Genomic DNA, 26,150 nt, shown 5'->3' with positions numbered 1-26,150 from the left:
GCTAACCCTGTTGCACTTAACATGCATGTCCATGTACTTACGCAGGGTCATAACGGCTGATGCTTTTGTTTGCCATCGAGGTGAGCTGCATCCCATGTCTTACAGTATTTCACATAATTTGTGCAATTGCAGTTTAACTTCTGCCCATTTACTGGTTGCCTGTAGGTACACATGTTAGTGGCACTGATCCACGCTTCGACCCGGAGGAATAGCTCGCCTCTGTCGTCGCTGACTTTGGGCGAGCTCTGGCCTAGATGAAGTGCCCCAGCAACTACCTCTCATGACTTACCAAGTATGTACTCACCAGTTCAATCTTACCAATACCAGTTGCAATTAATGGCTATGTTCTGTACGGTCGATGTATTAAGCATGTTCTAGTAAACATTCCTAACACGTCTTTGCTATTATCCCTACCTTTTTATAGACATCTAGGCCATTCTCTGCTCTGGCAGCACCTGCCTTGTGATGTTTAACTATGCCAATTGCATTTTTATCAGTACCGGTTTCAATGTCTATTAAGCCTGTTGCAATTAATAGTTGAGTCCATTTTTAAACAGTTTCATTTCAATGGCTACAAACTTACAAAACATGACTTAGGATGTTGTTAAGCCTGTTGCAATTAACAGTTATCCATTTTTTAATTTGTCCATTTGCTACCATGCTACTCTCTACAATGAAGATATACTAGAGATGCAGCCCCATTTGCTATTTTTGGTGGATGCTAACCCTGTTGTACTTAACATGCTTGTCCATTTACTTACACAGGGTCATAACGGCCGATGTTGTTGTTTGTCGTCAAGGTTAGCTACATCCCATGTCTTACAGTATTTCACATCATTTGTGCAATTGCAGTTTAACTTCTACCATTTACTGGTTGCCTGTAGGTACACAAGTCAGTGGCACTAATCCACGCTTCGACCCGGAGGAACAGCTTGCCTCTGCCGCCGCTGACTTTGGGCGGGCTCTGGCCAAGATGAAGTGCCCCAGCAACTACCTCTCAGGACTTACCAAGTATGTACCCACTAGTTCAATCTAACCAATACCAGTTGCAATTAATGGCTATGTTTTGTACTGTCGATGTATTAAGCATGTTGTAGTAAACATACCTAACACGTTTGAGCTATTTTCCCTACCTTTTTATAGACAACTGGGCCATTATCTTCTCTAGCCGCACCTGCTCTGTGATGTTTAACTCTGCCAATTGCATTTTTATTAGTACTGGTTTCAATGGCCATTAAGCCTGTTGCAATTAATAGTTGTATCCATTTTTAAAGAGTTGTATTTCACTGGCTACAAACTTACAAAACATGAATTAGGATGTTGTTAAGCCTGTTGCAATTAACAGTTGTATCCATTTTTTAATCCTTCCCTTTGCTACCGTGCTACTCTTTTGAAATGAAGATATCACTACAGATGCTGTCATTTTATTACCATTTGCTATTTTTGGTGGATGTTAACCCTGTTATAGTTAACATTGGCTTTCCATGTACTTACACATGGCTACAATGGGCGATGTTATTGTTTGCCGTCGAGGTTAGCTGCATCCCATGTCTTATACACCATCTATTCCTAAATATAAGTATTTTTAGAGATTCCAATATAGACTACATAAGGAGCAAAGTGATTGAATCTAGATTCTAATCTAAACTATATCTATAATTCTATATACATCTGTATGTAGTTCATATTGAAATCTAAAAAAATACTTGTACTTAGGAACATAGGTAGTTGTATTTTACATCATTTGTGCAATCTTAGTTTAGCTTCTAACATTTACTGGTTGCTTGTAGGTACATATATGAGGGGTACTGATCCACCCTTCGATCCCTTTTGCGTATGGGGCAATGAGATATTCATGAACAAGCGTCAAGTGAGGAAACTAAGAAAGATTGTTAGGTGAAAGAAATGGGTGATTGGAATTAAGCTCTTTATTTACCCTTTGTCGAAAAATACAGTGAACTTTAGGATGGTAAGTAATGTGTTGCCTTTTTCCCCTGCCCACAACAAGTTACTCTATTAGACCTCAGTATCTGATATTTTTCTCTTTTCAGTAGTTTCTGAAGCTATTTACTGATGATTACCTTGCAAACTACATGACCGGAGTGGAGGCAACTAAGGTTAAATTATATAATTAATGCTACCATGATAATGCTCTACAAGTCTTCCTGAAGGCGGTGAAGGATGAGCAGGCGATCGTCCCAAGGGGTTGGACAAAGGTGGTTCGTGCCTATGGCATGCAGGAAGGCACATTATGGGCATTCTGCTTCTTCAACACCGTCGGCAGTCAATATGATTTACACTTGTCTCTTCACCTTTACCGCCTTTGAATATTGTGGCTCATCATAGTTAATTGCTACCTAATCCTGTAATTACTAAACATATTGTACTGGCAATTTTATTTATGGATTCGTTGTTGAACCATTGTGCTAAGAATTTGAATTGCACGTTTCGTATTTCAAATTTTCCAATTAGAATAATAAATTACAGGCAAAAATAAAAATAGAACAGACGGTCATGGACCTTTGCAAACGGTTCTAGCAGTAAAAGCGCTTGTGATGGATAGCCCAATGCCACACAGTTTCTACATCAAATCGTGTGTGATGTAGTTAATGAAAGCAAACAGTTAACCAAGGCACAACGTGTGTGATAGTTACACCTTTCACACACAGGCGTATACATAAAACCATGTGGGATGTACATCCGAATGGAAACGTTTTCCCTGGATCGACTGTGTGGGATGTAAATAAGAACGGAAACGTATTCCTTGGACTGACTGTGTGTGATATACATACGAACGGAAATGTTTTTCTGGGATTCACCGTGTGGGATGTACATACCTACGGAAATGATTTCTGGGATTTACCATGTGGGATGTACATACCTACGGAAATGATTTCTGGGATTCACCGTGTGGGATGTACATACCTACGGAAATGATTGGGTTTCGATGCCTCGCCTGATCGCACATGGCCCCAGCCTGGGTCCCAGGAGGGCCTATCCCCGATCATTTTCTGGGTCGTGTGGGAAGGACACCCTATCGCACACACTCACTTGGCGATGGTTCCAAATGCCGTTGCGGAAAGGGGTAAAAACCGTTTGTTTAGGACCGCCCGCACCAGTGTTCCAATAGTGATTGCCGGAGATTTTTCAATAACACTAATACCATTCACTTGAATTGTTTCTTCGGAAAGTGCACTGTATGCTCATTTCCAGTAATATGAAAAGTGACCTTGCTTTTATTGAAATCAATAATAGCCCACGCAGTATTCAAGAATGGTCTACCAAGGATAATCGACATGTTGTCGTCCTCGGGCATCTCAAGTATAACAAAGTCAGTCAAAATAGTAACATTAGCAACAACAACGGGCACACCCTCGCAGATACCGATAGGTATGACAGTTGATTTGTCAGCCATTTGCAAAGATATTTCAGTAGGTGTGAGTTTATTCAAGTCAAGTCTTATATATAAAGAGAACGACATAACACTAACACCAGCTCCTAAATCACACAAAGCAGTTTTCACATAATTCTTTTTGATAGAGCAAGGTATAGTTGGTATTCCCGGATTGGTATTCCCGGATCTCCAAGTTTTTTAGGTACTCCATCTTTAAAAGTATAATTAGCAAGCATAGTGGAGATTTCAGCTTCCGGTATTTTTCTCTTATTTGTGATGATGTATTTCATATACTTTGCATAAGGAGGCATTTTCAAGATATCAGTCACGCGAGTACGCAAAAAGACTAGCCTCAGCATTTCAGCAAAGCGTTCAAATTCTTCATCATCATTATTTTTAGTTTACTTGGGTGGAAAAGGCATAGGTTTTTGAACCCACGGTTCTCTTTCTTTACCGTGTTTCCTAGCCACTAAGTCTCTTTATCATACCTTTTATTTTTAGGTTGTGGGTTATCAAGATCAACAGGTGGTTCTATCTCAACATCATTATCTGGTTCTTTATCATTAGTTGGTTGAGAGTCTTCATGAACCTCATCATTATCTTTTTCATTATCATTAGGTGAGTGTTCATTACCAGATTGGGTTTCAGCATCAAAGATAGAAGTTTCATTTTCATTATCAGGAGGTTTTTCTATTTTGGGTTCACTAGAAGTGTGCAAGGTCCTATCATTTTTATTTTTATTTTTATTTCTAGAAGGACTAGGTGCACTAGTGTTAGCTCTTCGTGAATCTTGTTCAATTCTTTTAGGGTGTCCCTTAGGATAAAGTGGTTCCTGAGTCATTTTACCTCCTCTAGTTGCAACTCTAACAGCAAAGCCATGCGTATTATGATTCATTTCACCAAGTAATTCTCTTTGAGATTTACAAACTTGTTCTAACTGAGTTTGAACCATAGAAGCATGCTTTCCAACACCTCTAACATCATTTGATATTCTAAATAACAAGTCACTCAAGCGAGCAATCATATCAGAATTGCATTTCAATTGTTCCATAACATTTGCATTGAAGTGATCTTGTTTTCTAATGTAGTTTTCAAACTCATAAAGGCATTGACTAGGATGCATATTGTGAGGATTATCATTATCATTGAACTTCATAAGAGAATTTACCTCTACCACCTTAGGCATTGGTGGTGTATTAATCCCATGTATTTCTTCAATATGAGGCAAATTTTTAACATCCTCGGCTTTAATACCTTTTTCCTTCATGGATTTATTTCCCTCTTGCATATCTTCGGGACTGAGATATAAAATACCCCTCTTCTTCGGAGTAGGTTTAGGCAGTGGTTCAGGAATAGTCCAATCATCATAATTTTTCAATATGTTATTCAATAATTCTTCAGCTTGTCCAACAGTTTGTTCCCTGAAAACACAACTAGCACAACTATCTAGGAAGTCCCTAGAAGCATCGGTTAGTCCATTATAGAAGATATCAAGTATTTCATTTTTCTTGAGAGGATGATCAGGCAAAGCATTAAGTAATAGCCTCCCCCAAGCTTGTGGGAGACTCTCTTCTTTAGTTTGCACAAAGTTAAATATTTCCTGTAAGGTAGGTTGTTTCATATGAGCAGGAAAATATTTTTCAGAGAAGTAATAAAACATATCCTGAGGACTATGCACACAACCAGGAGCAAGAGTATTGTACCAAGCTTTAGCATCACCCTTTAATGAGAAAGGAAATAATTTCATAATAAATTATTTGCGGGTTTTCTCATCATGAGTAAAAAAGGTGGCTATATCATTCAACTTAGTAAGATGTGCCACAACAATTTCAGTTTCATAACCATGGAAAGGATCAGATTCAACCAGAGTAATTAACTCCGGGTCGACAGAGAATTCATAATCCTTATCAGCAATACATATAGGTGAAGTAGAAAACTTAGGATCACATTTCATTCTAGCATTCAAAGATTTTTCTTTATACTTTTGTAGTAATTTCTCTAGATCATCTCTATCATTGCAAGCAAGAATATCTCTAGTTGCTTCTTCACTCATAACATAACCTTCCGGTACCTAGGCAATTCATATCTAGGAAGGCTAGTTCTAGTAGATGTTTTAGGAGTTTCAGTTTCAAGCTCATCATCAGATTCAACAACATCATGTTGTATAAATCTAGCAATTTGTTTATCAAGAAATTCACCAAGTGGCACATCATCATTATCAAGCAAGGTACTAGCATCATCATAAGCATCATTCCTAGTAGAAGTAGCATCATCAATAACTTGCGACATATCAGAATTAATAGCATGTGGTGGTGTTGCAAGTTTACTCATAACAGAAGGTGAATTTAAAGCAGAACTGGATGGCAGTTCCTTACCTCCCCTCGTCTTAGAGGGATAAATCTTAGTCTTTGGATCCTTTAGATTCTTCATAGTGATAATATGATAATAATCCCAAGTGACTTAACAAATATATCTATGCTCCCCGACAACGGCGCCAGAAAAAGGTCTTGATAACCAACAAGTATAGGGGATCACAACAGTTTTTGAGGGTAGAGTATTCAACCCAAATTTATAGATTCGACACAAGGGGAGCCAAAGAATATTTGAAGGTATTAGCAGCTGAGTTTTCAATTCAACCACACCTGGAGATTAATTATCTACAGCAATATGATCAGTGGAAAAGTAGTTTGATAGTTTTGATAATAGTGACAGCAGCAACGGTAACAATAACAATGATAGCACTAATTTGTAGCAAGTATAACAGTGATTATAGCAATAGTAACTTAGCAGAAACAATATAAGATAAATTCGTAGGCATTGGATCAGTGACTTGTTGGATGATATTCATCATGAGACAGTTATAACCTAGGGCGATACGGCACTAGCTCCAGTTCATTGATATAATGTAGGCATGTATTCCGTAAATAGTCATACGTGCTTTATTAAAAGAACTTGCATGACATCTTTTGTCCTACCCTCCCGTGGCAGCGGGATCCATATTGGAAACTAAGGGATATTAAGGCCTCCTTTTAATACAGAACCGAAACAAAGCATTAACACATAGTGAATACATGAACTCCTCAAACTACGGTCACACCGGGAGTGGGCCCGGTTGTTGTCACTCCGGGGTTGCCAGATCATAACCATAGTAGGTGACTATAACTTGCAAGATCGGATCTAAAACATGGATATAATGATGAATTCATAAATGGTTCAGATCTGAAATCATGGCACCCGGGCCCAAAGTGACAAGCATTAAGCATGGAAAAGTCATAGCAACATCAATCTAAGAACACACAGTGGATACTAGGGATCAGGCCCTAACAAAACTAACTCGATTACATGATGAATCTCATCCAACTCCTCACCGACCAGCGAGCCTACGAAGGAATTACTCACTCCCGGTGGGGAGCATCATGGAATTGGCGACGGAGATAGGTTGGTGATGACGAAGATCGAAGATCCCCCTCTCCGGAGCCCCAAACGGAATCCAGATCTGCCCTCTCGAGGAAGAACAGGGCCTGACGACGGCTCCGTCTCGTGGTTCATGATAATTCTTTGTCCCTGATTTTTTTCCTGGAAATATGTCAATTTATAGTATCAGGGGGGGTCGTCAGCGGGGCCACCAGGTGGGTACAACCCACTTGGGCGCACCAGGAGAGGGGGCGCGCCCTGGTGGGTTGTGCCCACCGAGGTGCCCCTCTCCGGCAGTTCTTGGCTCCAGAAATTCTTATTATTGGTATACAAAATCCTCAAAAAGTTTCGTTCCATTCCAAGAACTTTTATTTCTGCACAAAAATAACACCATGGTAGTTCTGCTGAAAACAGCGTCAGTCCAGGGTTAGTTTTGTTCAAATCATGCAAATTAGAGTCCAAAACAAGAAGAAAAGCATGAGAAAAAGTAGATACGTTGGAGACGTATCACAAGCATGGTGGAGATTTCAGCTTCCGGTATTTTTCTCTGATTGGTGATGATGTCTTTCATGTACTTTGCATAAGTAGGCATTTTAAGGATATCAGTCAAGCGAGTACGCAAAAAGACTGGCCTCAGCATTTCAGCAAAGCGCTCAAATTCTTAATCATCTTTCTTTTTAGTTAACTTAGGTGGAAAGGGCATAGGTTTTTGAACCCATGGTTCTCTTTCCTTACCATGTTTTCTAGCAACAAAGTCTCTTTTATCATATCTTTTATTCTTAGGTTGTGGGTTATCAAGATCAACTGGTGGTTCTATCTCAACATTATTGTCTGGTTCTTCATTACTTGTTTGAGTTTCTTCATGAACCTCATCATTATCTTTTTCATTATCAGAAGGTGAGTGTTCACTACCAGATTAAGTTTTAGCATCAGAGATAGAAACTTCATTATCATTATGAGGAGGTTTTTCTACTTCAGGTTCACTGGAGGCATGCAAAGTCCTATCATTTTTCTTCTTCTTTTTCTTTTTAGAAGGACTGCGTGCAGAAGTGGTAACTCTTTGAGAGTCTTGTTCAATTCTTTTTGGTTGTCCCTCAGGATAAAGTGGTTCCTGAGTCATTCTACCTCCTCTAGTCATTACTCTAACAGCATGATCATTGATATTATTATTCATTTCATCAAGCAACTCTCTTTGAGATTTAGCAACTTGTTCTAACTGGGTTTGAACCATAGAAACATGCTTCCCCACACCTCTAACATCATTTGAGATTCTAAATAACAAGTCACTCAAGCGAGCAATCATATCATAATTGTATTTCAATTATTTCATAACATTTGCATTGAAGTGATCTTGTTTTCTAATGTAATTATCAAACTCATGAAGGCATTGGCTAGGGTGCATATTGTGAGGATTATCATTATCATTGAATTTCATTAGAGAATTTACCTCTACCACCTTAGGCAGTGGTGGTGTATCAAGCCCATGTATTTCTTCAATAGTAGGTAAATTTTTGACATCCTCAACTTTAATACCTTTTACCTTCATAGATTCTTTGCCTCTTGCATATCTTCAGGACTAAGATATAAGATATCCCTCTTCTTCGAAGTGGCTTTAAGTGGTGGTTCGGGAGGAGTCCAAGCATCATAATTTTTTAATATGTTATTAAATAATTCCTCAGCTTGCCCAATAGTTCTTTCCCTGAAAACACAACCAGCACAACTATCTAGGAACTCCCTAGAAGCATCGGCTAGTCCATTATAGAAGATATCAAGTATTTCATTTTTCTTAAGAGGATGATCAGGCAAAGCATTAAACAATTGGAGAAGCCTCCCCCAAGCTTGTGGGAGACTCTCTTCTTCAGTTTGCGCAAAGTTAAATATCTCATGTAAGGCAGCTTGTTTCTTATGAGCAGGAAAATATTTTTCAGAGAAGTAATAAATCATATCCTGGGGACTACACACACAACCAGGAGCAAGAGTATTGTACCAAGCTTTAGCATCACCCTTTAATGAGAACGGAAATAATTTGACGATATAGTAATAGCGAATTTTCTCATCATGAGCAAAAAGGGTGGCTATGTCATTCAACTTAGTAAGATGTGCCACAACAGTTTCAGCTACATAACCATGGGAAGGATTAGATTCAACCAAAGTAATTAACTCTGGGTCGACAGAGAATTCATAATCCTTATCATCAACAAAGATAGGTGAAGTGGCAAACTTAGGATCACATTTCATTCTAGCATTCAAATATTTCTCTTTATACTAGCATAATAATTTCTCTAGATCATCTCTATCCTTACAAGCAAGAATATCTCTAGTTGTCTCCTCATTCATAACATAACCTTCCGGTACCTTAGAAAATTCATATATAGGGGGACTAGATCTAATATGTGTTTCAAGATTTTCAGTTTCAAGCTCATCATCAGTTTCAACAATATCATGTTGTCTTACTCTAGCAATTTGTTCATCAAGAAAATCACCTAGTAGCACATTATCATCAAGCAAGGTACTAGCATCATCATAAGCATCATTCATGGCAGAAGTGGCATCATCAATAACTTGCGACATATCAGGATTAATAGCATGTGCTGGTGTTGCAAGTTTACTTATAACAGAAGGTGAATCTAGTGCGAGCTAGATGGCAGTTCCTTACCTCCCCTCGTCTTAGAGGGAAAAATCTTGGTTTTAGCATCCTTCGGATTCTTCATAGTGATAAATTGATAATAATCCCAAGTGACTCGACAAATAGAGCTATGTTCCCCGACAACGGCGCCAGAAAAAGGTCTTGATAACCCACAAGTATAGGGGATCGCAATAGTTTTCGAGGGTAGAGTATTCAACCCAAATTTATAGATTCGACACAAGGGGAGCCAAAGAATATCTATAAGTATTAGCAGCTGAGTTGTCAATTCAACCACTGATGTCTGCTAGACTACGTAGTATTTCCCCAAAGAGGAAGGGATGATGCAGCACAGCGACGGTAGGTATTTCCCTCGGTGATGAGACCAAGGTTATCAAACAAGTAGGAGAACCAAGCAACACTACATAAATCGCACCTGCACACACATAACAAATACTAGCAACCCGACGTGCAAAAGGGGTTGTCAATCCCTTTCGGGTAACGGCGCCGGAAATTGGCAAACGGACGTGATAAAAATATGATAGATGGGATAAATAGATCTCGGATAAAATAAATTGCTGCAAGGTATTTTTGTATTTTTGGTTTAATAGAACTGAAAATAAAAGTAAAGGAAAATAGATCACAAAGGCAAATATAATAAAGAAGGGACTCGGGGGCCGTAGTTTTCACTAGTGGCTTCTCTCGAGAAAAATAGCAAACGGTGGGAAAACGAATTACTGTTGGGCAATTGATAGAACTTCAAATAATCATGACGATATCCAGGCAATGATCATTATATAGGCATCACGTCCAATATTAGTAGACCGACTCCTGCCTGCATCTACTACTATTACTCCACACATCGACCGCTATCCGGCATGCATCTAGTGTATTAAGTTCATGGAGAAACGGAGTAATGCAATATGAACAATGACATGATGTAGACAAGATCTATTTATGTAGAAATAGACCCCATCTTGTTATCCTTAATAGCAATGATACATACGTGTCGGTTCCCCTTCTGTCACTAGGATCAAGCACCGTAAGATCGAACCCATCACAAAGCACCTCTTCCCATTGCAATATAAATAAATCAAGTTGGCCAAAAAAACCCAAATATCGGAGAAGAAATACGAGGCTATAAGCAATCATGCATATAAGAGATCAAAGAAGACTCAAATAACTTCCATGGATAAAAAGATAGATCTGATCATAAACTCAAAGTTCATCGGATCCCAACAAACACACCGCAAAAGAGTTACATCATATGGATCTCCAAGAGACCATTGTATTGAGAATCAAAAAGAGAGAGGAAGCCATCTAGCTGATAACTACGGACTCGAAGGTCTACAAAAGACTACTCACGCATCATCGGAGAGGCACCAATGGACATGATGAACCCCTCTGTGATGGTGTCTAGATTGAATCTGCTGGTTCTGGACTCTATGGGGGCTGGAACTGATTTTCATTGACTCCCCTAGGGTTTCTGGAATATTGGGGTATCTATAGAGCAAAGAGTGGTTTTGGGAGGCACCCGAGGTGGGCACAACCCACCAGGGCACGCCTAGGCCTCCAGGCGCACCCTGGTGGGTTGTGCTCCCATCGGAGCACTCCTTAGGCGCTTCTCCGGCCCATTGGATATCTTCTGGTCCAAAAAAATCCACAAAAAGTTCCGCAGCATTTGGACTCCGTTTGATATTGATTTCCTACGATGTAAAAACTTGGAGAAAACAACAACTGGCACTTGGCACTATGTCAATAGGTTAGCATCAAGAAATGATATAAAATGATTATAAAACATCCAAGAATGATAATATAACAGCATGGAACAATCAAAAATTATAGATACGTTGGAGACGTATTAGCATCCCCAAGCTTAATTCCTGCTCGTCCTGGTAAATCATAAAAACAGAATTTTTGATGTGGAATGCTACCTAACATGTCATCATATTTTCTTTTCTTTATAGCATGGGCATTTGGACTTTTATATGATTCAAAGCAATAGTCTAGTTTTGACATGAGACTTAAATACTCAAGCATATCAACAAGCAACCATGTCTTTCAAAATGTCAATGCTAAAATAAGTTATCCCTGGCCCATCATGCTCAGTCATTGATCCATTCATGGAACACACTCGCATATTAGCTACACCCAATGCTCAAGTACGATCATAGTGCCGCCTAGTTGGTGCTTTATAAGAGAAGATGGAGACTCAATTTTTTTGCATAAAGTAAAAGAAAGGCCCTTCGCAGAGGGAAGTAGGGATTTGTAGAGGTGCCAGATCTCAAAGCGAAAATTGAGAGATACGAACATTTTGAGAGGCATACTTTTCCCACCAACGAAAATGACTTAGAGCTCCCAACACTTTCCATGCTAGATATATCATAGGTGGTTTTCAGATAGAAATTAAAGTTTATTCCTTTTTCAACCATACTTTCACTTTCCATGGCTAACCGTATCCACGGGTGCCCTCCATACCAACACTTTCCAAGGAATTTATTATTTGACAACATAAAGTAAATTCATTTTTCATTTCTGGACTGGGCATCCCTAATACCTTTGCCTTACTCTCATGCAATGACAAGTGAATAAACACTCATCGTGAGAATAACACATATAGCATGGAAAATATTGGCCACCCCTCACCGCCTCATGAGCGGTACGAGCACACAAAAAGAGAAAATTATTTTGAAAATTAGAGATGGCACATACAAATTTGCTTAGAACGGCAAAAGAATACCGCATATAGGTAGGTATAGTTGACTCATGTGGCGAAACTGGTTTAAAGGATTTTGGATGCGCAAGTAGTGATCGTACTTAGTGCAAAATGAAGGCTAGCAAAAGATTGAGAAGCGACCAACCAAGAAAGGAATAATCTCATAAGCAAGCATTGAGCATAATTAACACTGAATAATGCACCACATGTAGGGTGTAATTTCATTGCATGACTATTGACTTTCGTGCTTTCATAGGGAATCGCAAACCTTAACACCAATATTCTTACTAAAGCATAATTACTCATCAACATGACTCACATATCAAATCATCATATCTCAAAACTATTACAAGGAATCAAGTTTATTTTGTCCAATGATCTTCATGAAAGTTTTTATTATATCCTTCTTGGATATCTATCACTTTGGGACTAATTTTCATGTGTTACTTTTGATAAGCTCAAACAAATATAAGTGAAGATCATGAGCATAATGTTTCTTTCTCTCAAATTAATTTAAGTGAAGCAAGAGAGAATTTCTTAAAAAAATTACTAACTCTCAAATAAATCTAATTGAAGCAAGAGAGCATTTCTTCAAAAATACCAAATCACATCCTGCTCAAAAAGATATAAGTGAAGCACTAGAGCAATTCTAACAAGTCATGTCATAATTTTGGCTCCCTCAAACAAGTGTGTACAACAAGGGATCAAGAGTAAAAACACAAAACAAAACAAGCAAAGACTCATATCATACAAGACGCTCTAAGCAAAACTCATAGTATGTGACGAATAAAAATATAGCTTCGAGTAAAATACCGATGGTCTTTAGAAGAAAGAGGGGATGCCACTCGGGGCATCCCCAAGCTTAGTTTCTTGTTTCTCTTTGGATAATAGCTTGGGATGCCATGGGCATCCCCAAGCTTAGGCTCTTCTTACTCCTTATTGCTTCATCCATCGTAAGATAACCCAAAACTTGAAAACATCAATCACACAAAACACAACAAAACCTTCGTGAGATCCGTTAGTATAAGAAAACAAATCACTACTATAAGTGTTGTTGCAAACCAATTCATATTTTATTATTGCATTATATCAACTGTATTCCGACTTTTTTATGGCAAAAACTCTTCAAATAAAACCATAGAATCATCAAAACAAGCACACAACGCAAACAAAACAGAATCTGTCAAAAACAGAACAGTCTGTAGCAATCTGGGTATTTCAAATACTTCTGTAACTCCAAAATTCTGAAACATTACGATGACCTGAGCAATTTGTATATTAATCTTCCGCAAAAAGAATTGGTATTTTATCATGCTCTGGTTAAAAATTAAAATTATTTTCGTGAGCGCAAAACTTTCTGTTTTTCAGCAAGATCAAACAACTATCATCCAAGAAGATCCTAAAGGCTTTACTTGGCACAAACACTGATTAAAACACAAAAAACATAATCATAACAGTAACATAATTGTGCAAACACTCAAGAACAGAACGCAAAAGACAAAAAATAAATTTTATTCATTGGGTTGCCTCCCAACAAGCGCTATTGTTTCACGCCCCTAGCTACGCATAAAGCAAGGAACTAAGTTTTGTCATCTTTGGTGCTAGATCCATAAGATGCCCTCATGATTTATTCATATGGTGGCCTAACTCTTGTTCTAGGAAAGTGTTCCATACCCTTCCTTAGTGGAAATTGGAACTTAATATTGGCCTCTTTCATATCAATCACGGCATCGATAGTGCGTAAAAACGGTCTACCAAGAATAATTAGACAAGATGGGTTGCAATCAATATCAAGAACAATAAAATCTATGGGCACATAATTCCTATTTTCAAGAATAAGAACATCATTAATTCTTCTCATAGGCTTTTTAATAGTAGAATCTGCCAAGTGCAAATTTAAAGAACACTCTTCAATATCGGTAAGACCAAGCACATCACATAAAGATTTCGAAATTGTAGAAACACTAGCACCCAAGTCACATAAAGAAAAACACTCATAATTTTTAATCTTGACTTTGGTAGTATGTTCCCACTCATCATGTAATTTTCTAGGAATTGAGACTTCTAGTTCCAACTTTTCTTCTAAAGCTTTCATCATAGCATCAACAATATGTTTAGTAAAAGCTTTATTTTGTTCATAAGCATGGGGTGAACTCATCATGGATTGCAACAAAGAAATACAATCAACCAAAGAGCAACTATCATAATTAAAGTCTTTGTAATCCAAAAGAGCGGGCACATCACTTGTTAAAGTTTTGACCTCTTCAAACCAAGCTTCAAAATATCAGATATCAGGTTCGTATCGGTTTGGCTTCGACATATCGGATATCGGGTGATATATCGGATGATATGTAGATATACCAGAGAAAATATGTCTAGTTTTTTTAATTATTCTTGTTCAAAATATTTATTTTTAGTAAAACAAAATGTATGATGTCAATGCTTTAACATAACACTTCTAGATTCCTAGTTTATTAACTTATTAATGAAGAAAATATTAAGGAAAGATTCACAAAATCCTTACTCTATGATTAAAAACAATACGATATATATACATTTGTATGGAACATTGTGCATGACTTTGATAATATATAATGAAGTTTTAAATGCTTTCTAATAACGAATTGTTGTCATATATGTATCAATCTATATCAGTGGACATATCGGGCTACATATCGGCCATATCAGTCGATATTTTAGTCCCTGTCGGATGATATGTTGGAAAATGATATTTACCAAATGATATGTCATCTTCATATTGGTAGGGCCCCAAAAGTGATATATCGGCCTATATATCGGTCTTATCGGACTAGATTTAAAAGCTTGCTTCAAACCCACTTTTATCAATTTTCTCAACAAGATTTTCACCCTCCGAATTATCGGGGTGCCTTCTAGCTAAAGTTGACTCTTCTTAGGTCCCTTTATCATCAATCTTAATTTTACTAAACAAGGAATCAATAGAAGAAACACCAATCATTTTAAGATCTTCATGACTTTTATCCTCTAACGAGATTGGTTTAGTGGCCATTAGATTTACTAGGGTAGCTTGTGCATCGGATATTTTTCCTAGCAAACTTTCAGCAAAAGCATACTTAGATTGGAGATTGCAAACTTCTCTACTGATATCATCAAGTTGTTTTGTTATAGCATCAAGCACAACAGAGTGTTCCTTAAGTTCTTCGATAAAATATTTATTGTGCCAAAATTGTGTAGTCATATATTCCTCAGTACTTTTCTAAATTTCAAGCAAAATATTGGGGTAAGGAACATCATAATATTTTCTTTGAGACATCATGACTACGCAAACAAGAATGCACGCAAAAACAGATCCGACAAGAAAACGACGAACGAAAAAGAGGGCGAATAAAACGGCAATTTTTTGTGAAGTGGAGGAGAGGAAAATGAGAGGCAAATAATGTAAATTGCGAGGAGATGAGATTTGTGATTAGGAACCTGGTAGATGTTGATGATGTCTCCCCGGCAACGGCGCCAAAAATTCCTTTTGATGTCTGCTAGACTACATCGGTATTTTCCCAAGAAGAAGGGGTGATGCAGCACAACGACAGTAGGTATTTCCCTCAGTGATGAGACCAAGGTTATCGAACCAGTAGGAGAACCAAGCAACACTACATAAACAGCACCTGCACACAAATAACAAATACTCGCAACCCGATGTGTAAAAGGGGTTGTCAATCCCTTTCAGGTAACAGCGTCAGAAATTGGCGAACGGACATGATAAAAATATGATAGATTGGATGAATAGATCTCGGATAAAATAAATTGCGGCAAGGTATTTTTGTATTTTTGGTTGAACTGAAAATAAAAGCAAAGGAAAATAGATCGCAAAGGCAAATATAATAAAGAAGAGGCCCGGGGGTCGTAGTTCTCACTAGTGGCTTCTCTCAAGAAAAATAGCAAACGGTGGGTAAACGAATTACTGTTGGGCAATTGATAGAACATCAAATAATCATGATGATATCCAGGCATTGATCATTATATAGGCATCACGTCCAAGATTAGTAAACCGACTCCTACCTGCATTTACTACTATTACTTCACACATCGACCGCTATCCAGCATGCATCTAGTGTATTAAGTTCATGGAGAAACGGAGTAATGCAATACAAACGATGACATGATGTAGACAAGATCTATTTATGTAGAAATAGACCCCATCCTGTTATCCTTAATAGCAATGATACATACGTGTCGGTTCCCCTTTTGTCAATATATTTATGTAGAAATAGACCCCATCTTGTTATCCTTAATAGCAATGATACATACATGTCGGTTCCCCTTCTATCACTAGGGTCAAGCACCATAAGATCGAACCCACCACAAAGCACATCTTCCCATTGCAAGATAAATAGATCAAGTTGGCCAAACAAAACCCAAATATCAAAGAAGAAATACGAGGCTATAAGCAATCATGCATATAAGAGATCAAAGAAGACTCAAATAAACTTCATGGATAAAAACATAGATCTGATCATAAACTCAAAGTTCATCGGATCCCAACAAACACACCGCAAAAGAGTTACATCATATGGATCTCCAAGAGACCATTGTATTGAGAATCAAAAAGAGAGAGGAAGCCATCTAGCTACTAACTACGGACCCGAAGGTATACAAAAGACTACTCACGCATCATCGGAGAGGCACCAATGGACATGATGAACCCCTCCGTGATGGTGTCTAGATTGGATCTGGTGGTTTTGGACTCTGTGGCGGCTGGAATTGATTTTCGTCGACTCCCCTAGGGTTTCTGGAATATTGGGGTATTTATAGAGCAAAGAGTGGGTTCGGGAGGCACCCGAGGTGGGCACAACCCACCGGGGTGCGTCTGGGCCTCCAGGTGTGCCCTGGTGGGTTGTGCTCCCCTCGGAGAACTCCCTAGGCGCTTCTCTGGCCCATTGGATGTCTTCTGGTCCAAAAAAATCATAAAATGTTTTGCTGCGTTTGGACTCTGTTTGATATTGATTTCCTGCGGTGTAAAAACATGCAGAAAACAGCAACTGGCACTTGGCACTATATCAATAGTTTAGTACCAACAAATGATATAAAATGACTATAAAATGATTATGAAACATCCAAGAATGATAATATAACAACATGGAACAATAAAAAATTATAAATACATTGGAGACGTATCAACCACACCTGGAGATTAATTATCTGCAGCAAAGTGATCAGTAGCAAATTAGTATGATAGTTTTGATAATAGTAGCAGCAGCAGCATCAATAGTAACGGTAACGATGATAGTGGTGATTTTGTAGCAAGTGCAATAGTAACGATAGAAGTAGTAACTTAGCAAGAACAATATATAGGAAAATCGTAGGCATTGGATCGGTGATTTGTTGGATGATATTCATCATGTGATAGTTATAACCTAGGGCGATACGGTACTAGCTCCAGTTCATAAATATAATGTAGGCATGTATGCCGTAAATAGTCATACATGCTTATGGAAAGAACTTGCATGACATATTTTGTGCTACCCTCCCGTGGCAGTGGGGTCCTATCGGAAACTAAGGGATATTAAGGCCTCTTTTTAATAGAGAATCGGAACAAAGCATTAACACACGGTGAATACATGAACTCCTCAAACTACGATCATCATCGGGAGTGGTCCCGACTATTGTCACTCCAGGGTTGCCAGATCATAACACATAGTAGGTGACTATAACTTGCAAGATAGGATCTAGAACATAGATATAATGGTGATAATATAAACGGTTCAGATCTGAAATCATGGCACCCGGGCCCAAAGTGACAAGCATTCAGCATGGCAAAGTCATAGCAACATCAATCTCAGAACATAGTGGATACTAGGGATCAAGCCCTAACAAAACTAACTAGATTACATGATGAATCTCATCCAACTCCTCACCGACCATCGAGCCTATGAAGTAATTGCTCACTCCCGGTGGGGAGCATCATGGAATTGGCGATGGAGAAGGGTTGGTGATGACGAAGATCCAGGATCCCCCTCTTCGGAGCCCCAAATGGACTCCAGATCTGGCCTCCTAATGAAGAACAGGATACGACGGTGGCTCCGTCTCGTGGAACGCGATAATTCTTTCTCCCTCATTTTTTCTGGAAAAATAGGATTTTATAGCATCGGTTTCAGGGTCTGCGGGGCCACTAGGTGGGGACAACCCACCTGGGTGTGCCTGGAGGGGGGCGTCCTGGTGGATTGTGTCCACCCAGGTACCCCCCCCTCCGGTTGTTCTTGGCTCCAGAAATTCTCTTTTATTATATAAAAAATCCTTGCAAAGTTTCGTTCCATTCCGAGAACTTTTATTTCTACACAAAAATAACACCATGGTAGTTCTGCTAAAAACAGCGTCAGTCCGGGTTAGTTTCATTCAAATCATACAAATTAGAGTCCAAAACAAGAGGAAAAACATTAGGAAAAGTAGATACGTTGGAGACGTATCATGGCTTGATCACAATTGCGTTCCTTGGAGCCTGGAGTAAACCTTTATACGGGGTGACCAATCTCTTCATCGCGGAACTTCTAGCTCTTCGTGATGGGATGATTTTTGCTCAATTTCATGGGTTCTCACATGTGATTATGGAGATTGAATGAATTAGATGAGATCAGTGCTAGCTTCGCCTCTCTTTCAGTTACTCATGTCAGTTTTTTTAGCAAAAGAGGTGGAACGCCCCTCCGATTTCATTAATGAAACCAACGCACAGAACCAAGTTCAAGTATCGTCACTTCCTAGACCTAGAGAACCCACTAAAGACTACCAAAAGATAAGAAGTTCATGGCAGAACAAGTAACAAGCAGTTTTAGCGATTGGGCCACAAGCGGCCATAGGAACAAGAGGTAGCAGCCTCAACAAATAAGAGAAACTTTAGGTAGACGACTTCGGTCGCAGCACCCCAGCTCTCCACCGCTGCGACGCCTTGTAGACCTCACTTGCTACTCGCTCGATTATCCTTGCCCCCAACATTAGAAGGTTTTGCTATGTTTTTTTTTGCAAAACGGCCCAATCCACAAGCCAATTGCATGTTAGTTTGATCAGAGTCATGGGATCATTTATCTTTCTGTCTCGAAAAGTAATATCATTTCTGCATTTCCAAATCGCCCACATGATAGCAGAGATTCCAACTAGCACTAGTCTTTTCTCTCTATCAACAAAGCTTCTAACCCAAGGCCCCAGACAGTCATCTACCCCCTTAGGAGAGGTTTTCAAATTAAATGAGCATTTAATCAAGCTCCACGGGAGTTTAGAAGCTGAGCATGTAAAAAACAAATGATCAATGGTTTCATCCTGACCAGAGTAGACACACCCTTGTTTCCCTCTCCACCCTTTTTTGATAAGATTATCTTTAGTCAACACACTTTTTCTGGCAATAAGCCAGAGGAACATTTTAATCTTTGCTGGCATTTTGATTTTCCAGAGATATTTGTGTGGGAATCCCACATCAGCTTTCACTAGGGAGTGGCAGAGTGATCTAACAGAGAATTGTTTGTCGGCTGTCAGCATCCATTGTGGCTGATCTTTGCCATCATGCATCCTGACCCTCTCACATTTGTCCCTCAAACTATCCCACAAGGTTTGCTTATCGCCAGTGAGATTTCTTCTGAATTTGGATCCAGCCCACCCCATATCAATGGCCTCAGCCACCTAGATGTCATGATTTTGGTTAATAAAATAAATACTTGGATAGGCCTCTTTTAATGGTTTGGATCCCACCTGCCAGTATTCCCAGAATCGAGTGCTTTTTCCATCTCCCGTTTTCTTCTTCACGTTCTTTAAACTAAATCTCTTTAACCTGTATGAGGCTCCCCTAGAAGTGGGAGTCTCCAGCCTTCTTTTTATCCCAGAAATACATTTTCCCTTCACATATTTATTAAGAAGAAAATCCACATCCCATCCCTCTCTAGTTTCCACAGCCATTTGGCCAATAAAGCTTTATTCATTAGTTCTAGATTTAAGATTCCCAAACCCCCAAGTCTTTTGGGAGACAACAAGTTTTCCATTTTACTAAGTGGTATTTCTTTTTATCTTCATTTTCCTACCAGACTAATCTAGCTCTAAAGAAATCAGCTTTTTCCCTCACTCCCACTGGCAGGGGATAAAAGGACATCATGTACATTGGCATATTTGTTAGACATGCTTGTACAAGGTAACTCTCCCTGACATATTAAGCAGCCTCCCCTGCCAGCATGCACATCTTTCTCTATTTTCTCTGTAACACCTTTCCAGAATTTGTTTCACAGCCTTACATTAGTCACACGCAGCCTCAAGTATTTGAAAGGGACTTCCCCCTCTTGCAAGTGAAGATTTCCTAATAAATCTCACTCTTATTTCTAAAAAAACCTCACTTTTGTGAAAGTTGATGGTCAAGCCAGTCATCTGCTCGAAGGTAGTAAGTATGAATTTTAGATTTTTTTTGCACTCTCCTCATCATCTTTAAGCAAGAAGATTGTGTCATATGCATATTGCAACATGTTCACCCCATCATCTCCTAACTCAGTCAAGACCCCCTTAACATAACCTGCATATTTTGCTTTATCTAGAATAATTGCCAAAGCATCAGCAGCTATATCAAACAATAGAGGAGACATGGCATCCCCCTGTCTTAATCCTTTGTAAGTTTTAAAATATGGACCAATTCTGTCATTAACTTTACTCCCAACCTGTCCACCTATCATGGTGTGCATAACCATATCACACCATTTATCTGGGAATTGTTTCATCTTCAGCATTTTATAGATAAAAGGCCATTTAATCTTGTCATATGCTTTTTCAAAATCCACCTTGAACAGCACAACACTTTGTTTCTTATGATGTATAGTGTTGAGGGTTTCATGCAGCACTACTATCCCTTCCATTATATATCTGCCTTTTACAAAGGCAGTCTGTGTTGGTAGGATGATAGGTTTAATTACTACACTAAGTCTGTTCATCAACACCTTAGTAATAATTTGAAGCTGGCATTTAATAAACAAATTGGTCCACATTTTTGTATTTGTTTAGCATCAACAATTTTTGGGACCAAAGTGATGATTCCATAGTTTAATCTTGTTATGTCTAGTTTCCCAACCTAGAATTCATTTAATAACTTCATGAGGTCCCACTTGACTACCTCCTAGAAATGTTGATAAAAATCAACAAGAAGTCCATCTGGGCTAGGACTTTTGTTTTTTTCCATCCCAAAAACCACAGAATGTAGTTCTTCCATTGAGAAGGGTTTAGTCAGCATTTCTCCCTGGTCCCTAGTGATCCCCTGCCCCCCCCCCCAAGTATTAAGATTGATAGTGGATATTTCTGGTTGCCCAAAAAGTTTTTTGTAAAAATCAATAATGTATTTAATGAGGTTTTCTTCTCCCTCAATCACCCTGTCCTCTTGTTCTAATGAGAATATTCTATTTTTCCTTCTTCTACCATTCACCTTGGCATGATAGTATTTTGTATTGCAACCCCAACCTTTAATCTCTCTACCTTTATACCTCTGTAGCCACTTCATCTCTTCTCGTTGGAGCAACCTATGTAATTGGGACCTAACCACTTTTTGCTCCTCTCTATCCTGAGCAGTAAGCCCCATGGTTTCTGCATTTTTATCTGAAATATCTAATTTCATCAAGATTTCTTTCTTTATTTTTCTATACCATGCATCAGAGTTTATAATCCACCCTCTCACTTCCTGTCTAAAAATTCTCATTCTGGCCTGCCACTGTTCCATGGTATCCTCATGGTACTAAGCCAACCAAATTTTGTTTATAAATTCTCTAAATCCCTCCCTCAACATCCAAGAGTTTTCAAATCTAAAAATGGGTGGAGTATACTTCCTCTCCCCCGTGTCAAGAATTAGGGGAGTATGATCAGATAGCTCCCTCTCCAAAGCATATACCTCAGTCAGGGGATAATGATCTTCCCAATCTGGGCATATGAGAATTCTGTCTAATTTTTCATATGTGGGGTCCTGGTGATTATTAGCCCAAGTAAATTTTGTACCATTTAAAGGCAACTCAGTGGCCACATCCACCAGGTTTATTTTTATCTTCACTTTTTATAATGATGTTAAAGTCCCCCCCCCATGAGATAGGGAACAGCAGCATTATCATGATATATCCTGGATATTTCTGCAATATAAGCAGCTTTACCCACATTTTGTGCATCACCATAGACAATTATAAGGTTCCATTCAAATTTGGTCTTTTTATCTAATAGTAGCATTCTAATACAGTAAACTCCTTTCTCAACATTGAGAATTTCAAACGAATCATTATTCACACCCACCAGGATACCCCCTGATTTCCCCCTAGGTTATATCCAATTCTAGCTAAAGTTTCTACCCCCACACAGATTGTGGAGTTCATTTTTAGTGAACTCATTTTTTATGGTCTCTTGAAGACCAATGAAATCAATTTTTTCTCACAGATACAATCTCTAATAAAGGTTTTTTTGATGTGAAACCCAATCCCCCTCACATTCCAAATCATTCCTATCATCTTTTCTTTCTTTTTCTACCTCTTTTTCCCCCAATATATATAGTAGGTTTCACATTGGTGATCCGAGGCGAACCTAAATTGTTCTTTTTTCCACTAGTGAAAATATTTTTCAGGTGAGAATAGTAGTCCATTTCAATTTCAACATTAGAGTGATCCTCATCAGAGCACAATTCTTTAAGAGTGATGTCCCCAGTGTCAATGAGTAATATCTCTTCTTGCACAGTAAAAGTCTTTTCTGCTTTGCTCCATTTTCTCAATGATCTCTAAATTTTGATTAACCATATCAATGGTACATCCTAAATCTATACCAATTTTATCAGCCATGAAAAGAAGAGAGGATTCCCCCTCATCTGAGTTGTGAGTCTTACCATAATTGTTCTTGTCTGCTGCTCTTTGCTTGGCCAGCTCCTCAATTTTCACGTCTTGCTTATCCATCAGTCTGTTACACCTTCTCACTCCATCTCCCCCATTGTTGTCAATGTCATCTCCTTCCTTTTGATCTTCAGGGTTTAGGCCCAACCTGGTAGCAAAGGAGTCAATTGATTCCTGACTAGCCCCATAATCCACAGTTCAACATATGTGCCATTATCTTCATCTTTGTTTTCCTCTTCCATCTTCTCCAGTTCCGTTTCAGTGATGTTTCTATTTCCTTTTCTCTTTCTTCCAATCTTTAAATTTTCTTCACACACTTAGCAATCATAATCTGTTGTTTATGGACCAGATCCATCAGGATTTCCCTTTCCTTCTCCATTTCCACCATTCTTTTCTCCTCTTGAGCTCTGATAGCTTTCTGTCTAGATTTCTCCTTGATTTCTTGCATCCTCCTCATGAGTACTTCTAGGCCTGCTTCCACCTTCTTCCTTGCTTCTCTCTCCTTGTTTTGTTCCTGTTGGGCCAAATGAATTGCTTCACTTCTCTTTTTGACTTCTTCAAATTGCACCAAGCTCAAGCTGCCCAAGTGAATAGCCTCTCTGCTGGTATCTCCTGAGTTGCTTGTGCTTTTTTGTCTCTTTCTAACTTCATCCCCCACAAAATCCATTCCAGCCTCTTCTAGATGATGTCTCTTATGATCACCATATCAGCCCATCTCAACTACCTTCACCAACGTTGGCATAACTCTGTAGATGTTCAAATCCCTGCCTGTTATTTCAGTATATCCTGGTATTTTCTCAAAGTCCCTTACTCCCACTTTTGCCCTGATTTTCTCATGTGTTATGGTGTCCATATAAATCTCCAGCACTGGCCCTAAGGATGCCGCCACTTCACGCATGCCAAAAAATTGCCTAAACAGTCAGGGACCTTATGAAATGTAACCCAGAAAGATTATAATTTTCCAACCGCTTGTGAGTCAAAGGCCCATTTTCTTATGTTTATCACTGCTCCAGTGCCTAGGAGAGTGAAATCATCACAGTTGATCAGCTCCACTAGTCTGCCTTTGTTTGGGAATCTCATCAAAAAAGCATTGCTTCCTTGTTTCTTACATCTCCATTGCCAGTTCCAGTTGAACATATAGTTGAATCCCTCCAGCAGTTGAGTTTCATTCAACACCCCAGATTTAACTGTCACCAGGGCCATTGGATTGGGGTTTTCAAGATCCAAATTATCCTTGGAGCTTTGCACCAGTAGCACACCCAAACCTCTTGCAACATATCCTACAAATTTAGGGATTGTCTTCATCTGCTTCAACCAAGTGTAGTCATCTGTGATGTGATTCCTCTTTTCACACACTGCACAATGGTCCAGCTTGCAATCTTTTGTAGCATGTCTTGTATCTTTGCATTTATTGCACATCACTCTGTTAGAACCCCCCCCCCAAGTTATCTTATTGCCATCTTTCATTTGTCCTCCTCTTCCAAAATCTCTCCCCTGACTTTCCTCCATCCATGGCCCCTCTTTGTCAGAAATTTTTTCAGATCTATAACTTCATTGTTGTCTCTGGTTTCCATCTCCTTGTATGTAACTGCTTTCTCCTTTGACCATCTCTTTCCCTGTGTTTTGGTGCATCAGATTAACCCCACTCTGTAGATTGACATTATCTCCTCCTAGTGATGCATTCCCTTGGGTAAGTTGGGTCAGTAGTTCTGAGAGCAAACGCTGCTGTTGCACAAACTCAGCTCCTCTCATTAGATTACCCACATTAGGTTCATTAGTGTTTCTCGTACCTTTTTTAGCTGCATCTTGTTTTTCTTTATCTTTATCTGTCTTCCTCGGCTCCTCCTTTTCCTCCAGATATTTATGATCTTGCTGGAACCCTTGTGAGCTGTTGCTACCATTTCCTTGCCCCCAATCCTTCTTGCTCTCTTGATTGTTGTAGTTTCTGAACCCATCTCCTCCATCCTCCTTCTTCCTGTATTGCAAACTCTCTCTGCCCCCCTATTGAATCTTCCCCCTCCACCAAAGCGACCCCCAAAATATGTCCATCTCACCTTTTTCTTCTAGCGGTGGGGTGGGTAACCCTAGCACTTCTTCTTTGTAAGCATTGAACCCTAGATGGGGAATGGGAGTGTGGTATATATAGCCAAAGGACCCCATGAGCTCTCCCCCTCCCCCAAGGCTTTCTTTCCTGTTTGGGCTGGGCCTTAAGCCTTCCCAATTAGCCAGCTCTTCAGCCCACTCTTCCAGAATATTATTTTCAGAGATAATTTTTTCTCATCTATTAGTGTAATCTTTCACTATGTAGTCAGATATATACAAAATATTCTCCTCATGCCCAATTCCTGACCAATAATCAGGTATTTTGGGGTTCATATTCATTTTATCTTTAACTATCCACCCATCTAAGTCATTTTTCTCTCTTTTACTATTTTTTCCCATCTCATCCTTGCAATTGATTTTTGTCGGTGAGTTGTTAACATTTCTAGTAGCTTCTCTTAATTTCTCATTCTTTCTATCTATTATGTTTTTATTATCACCACACCTCCCAATTCCCTCGAGCAAGTAATAAGAAGATCTATCTTCATTTCGAGGCTGACCTAAAGCATCTGACAAGATCCCAGCCCCCTCATCAGCGTCTTCCCCAGCCAGCAACTAGAAGCGGTTGCCGGCGGGGGAGATACCTATTCCGTCGACGCGGATCGAGAGAGGCTGAGAAGGCGCGGCGAGCGACGGAGAAAGTGTGGGGAGCGACGGGGGGTGTAGTTATTCTGCTTTTTCTTCCCCCATCTCCACCACTCTCCAGATCCGCTGCCGCCACCTGAGCTTCGGTGTCCATCTCCTCCTCCTCCTCACTGTCTTCGCTCGGGATCGGCACCCAGCGTGTCACCGGGGTGGGGATGGCCATTGTCGTGGGAGTAAGTCTGAGAATAGAATATGGGGTACGAAGGAGGAGGCAAGATCCTAGCTACGATGAGGTTGTGCACGCAAGTTTTATGAGTTAGGCCCTTCTCGGAGGACGTAACAACCCTACGTCTCGGTGCCCGGAGGCTTGGTCGACTGGATTATGCGTGAGATTTACAGGGGGTGTGAACCCTTGTGCCAGAATCAAAGTTGGAGCTGTTATCTGTGATAATGTTGTGAGGGACTTCATATCTG

The 26,150-nt window shown here is 39.3% G+C and overlaps 1 pseudogene; it reads right to left on the bottom strand.

The window, feature by feature from the left end:
• Positions 1–22,422: 22,422 nt before the first annotated feature.
• On the bottom strand, positions 22,423–25,155 carry LOC147980196 (uncharacterized; annotated as a pseudogene).
• Positions 25,156–26,150: the final 995 nt, after the last annotated feature.

The sequence above is a fragment of the Triticum urartu genome, chromosome 3A (genome assembly GCF_056163025.1).
Source record: "Triticum urartu cultivar PI428250 chromosome 3A, HENAU_Tu73, whole genome shotgun sequence".
NCBI classification, from domain to species: domain Eukaryota; kingdom Viridiplantae; phylum Streptophyta; class Magnoliopsida; order Poales; family Poaceae; genus Triticum; species Triticum urartu.
This window is presented reverse-complemented; position numbering and strand designations above follow the sequence as displayed.